Source organism: Acanthisitta chloris, unplaced genomic scaffold (genome assembly GCF_000695815.1).
Source record: "Acanthisitta chloris isolate BGI_N310 unplaced genomic scaffold, ASM69581v1 scaffold16603, whole genome shotgun sequence".
Taxonomy (NCBI): domain Eukaryota; kingdom Metazoa; phylum Chordata; class Aves; order Passeriformes; family Acanthisittidae; genus Acanthisitta; species Acanthisitta chloris.
The window spans coordinates 4,702-7,212 of NW_008665602.1; the positions used below are offsets into that span (position 1 = coordinate 4,702).

The 2,511-nt window shown below is 56.3% G+C and overlaps 1 protein-coding gene across 1 annotated transcript in view; it reads left to right on the forward strand.

The window, feature by feature from the left end:
* Positions 1–2,511, forward strand: part of PPFIA4 (protein tyrosine phosphatase, receptor type, f polypeptide (PTPRF), interacting protein (liprin), alpha 4) — a gene marked incomplete at its 3' end in the record, with an annotated part of 35,776 nt that overhangs the window by 4,668 nt on the left and 28,597 nt on the right. The gene's annotated exons all lie outside the window — the stretch shown is intronic.

The following is a 2,511-nucleotide window of genomic DNA, read 5'->3' on the forward strand; positions in this document are numbered from 1 at the left end:
GGCTGAAGCCTTGAGCAACCTGTTCTGGTGGGAGGTGTCCCTGCCCAGGGCAGGGGGTTGGGACTGGATGATCTCTAAGTTTCATTCCAACCCCTTAACACACTATGACACTATGATCTCTCTTCCCTTGCTGCCTTTGCTCCCTTGCCCCCTCCATCCCATACTGCACACAGCCTGTTCATCCCAGTTGGGAGAGATCCGTGTCTGCAGCCTCAGTTTCCCCTGCCAGCCACGGGGCAGAGCAAGACCTTTCCACCCCTTGCAAATCTGGAGGCTTTGGATCCACAGGATCTCTGCCCTGGTGCTGGGAGAGAGTCCACATCTGATGTAATCCTCATCCTTACAGCTTGGGCTGCTGAAAGCTGTTCCTGGAGCCATCCCTGCTGCCAAGATGCTTTCCCCGAGCTCCTTAAGCCTTGTTGCCTGTCTCTTGGTGTATTGAGGGACTTGGGGAGTGACATATCCCTGAATTTGAAGCAGGCAGCGATGCACAGGCACCTCTCGCTGCTGCTTCCTGTTCAGCGGCATTCCCAGCCCCGGGATAATCCGCAGGGATGCTCGGGAGCTGCTGGCAGCGCTTGCATAACCCAGCAGGGAGCACACGTGAGTGTGCAGCCAGCGCTGAGCCCACCGGCTGGGACAGCTCGGCTGGGAAGGAAGGGCTGGAATCCCACAGGAATCGCCTCTGCAGTGGGGTCACTGTGCTCTGGGGGCTGTGGGATGATCCAAGGGAAAGTGTGGGATGGGCACGGCAGAGGCTGTTGTTGTGACAGATTTGGAGGACTGATGGAGACAGGGATGGCCCCAGGGCTTGGAGGGGTCTCTGGGCAAGGGATGGGGACAGGGATGGAAAGGCTGGGGACAGGGATGGGTCTCTGGGGAAGGGATGGGGACAGGGATGGAGTGGTCTCTAGGGAAAGGGTGGGGACAGGGATGCGTCTCTGGGGAAGGGATGGTGGCAGGGATGGGTCCCTGGGGAAGGGATGGGGAGAGGACTGGAGGAGTCCCAGGGCAAGGGATGGGGACAAGGATGGCCCCAGGGATGGAGTGGTCCCTGGGGAAGGGATGGGGACAGGGATGGAGGAGTCTCTGGGGAAAGGATGGGGACAGGGTTGGAGGAGTCCCTGAAGAAAGGATGGGGACAGGGATGGCCCCAACACTGCAGAGGTTCCTGGGGAAGGGATGGGGAAAGGGATGGAGGAGTCCCTGAAGAAAGGATGGGGACAGGGATGGGTCCATGGGGAAGGGATGGGGACAGGGCTGGAGAGGTTCCTGGGGAAGGGATGGATGTGGAAAGGAGCCAGGGCCTCAGGTCCCGGGGCAGTGCTGAGTGAGGGTGTTGGTGGCAGCAGCCTGAGGCATGGTGAGGGGCTGCAAATCATAGGGCTGATGACTCTTTGCCTTTCCCCACACTGTGGTGTGCTCAGGTCCTGTGCCACTCTGGGCTCTCAGCCTCATCAGTGTCACCACCATCCCCAGGCTGCAAACCCCACCAGTGGGAGTGGTTTGGGGTGGGAAAGGAGAGGCAAAACCTGACTGGGACAGAGGGGGATGAAACAGCTCTTCATTTCTTGGAGCTTCAGCTGTTTCAGGAGGTTTCACTTGGAGCTGAGCAGAGCATTAGATTCAACCTAAGCCTCAATATTTTGCCTTGGTTTGAAGAGGTTTTATTTGTTTAACCTGAAAATTAAAGTGTAAAAGAATTTCATGCTGTGGAGCAGCTCAGCCTCCAGTTGAAATTTGGTTTGTAAATGCTCCATCAAATCCTTCTCAGCTTCTTCTGCAACCCTTTGCCTTTGAAAATTCTCCTCAACAGCACAGAGCAAGTGCTGTAAATTCCTGCCGTGCTTCCACATTTGCATTTTTCACCCTAAAAACTCTCAGCTGCAACATGGCTCTTGTTCTTGGAACCATGTGCTGAATGAGAGAGCAACTGGGAGCACTGGGAACTGCTCCTGGGCTGACCCACATGCTTGGCTTTCCTTTCTAAGAGGAGATGAACCTTCCTGCATCTGAGGAGCTTCAGAGGGAGTTTCCTTTCTCTTTTGACACAGCCACGAATGCAGTTACTGCTTCCCAGGGGCCCATCCCAAGGGATGTGCTGGCTGTGCCTTTGGCATTGCTCTGGGATGGCTCTTCCTTGCTGGCTGTCATCTCCCTGGAGGGAGTGGTGACAGAAGCAAGAACTGGTGGCACTTGGCATGTCTCCTGCTGTGCCCCATGCCTCTCAGCTGGGATTCAGGGATTGGGATACCCCTTAAGGAGCTCAGTGGGGCACATGTTGGGCTGGGGTAGCAAACTCTTTCTTTTGGAAGGAGGTTTGGGATGATTCCAGGTCCTGAGGCTGTGGCAGTGGCAGTGTGAGAGCCAGGGAACTCATCCTGCCTGGCTGTGGTTGTCGATGCTCAGAAAGGGTGTGGATGCTCCAAGGAGGCTGTGGATGCCCCAAGGAGGTTGTGGTTGCCCCAAGGAGCTTGTGGATAACCCAGGGAGGTTGTACTTGCCCCAAGG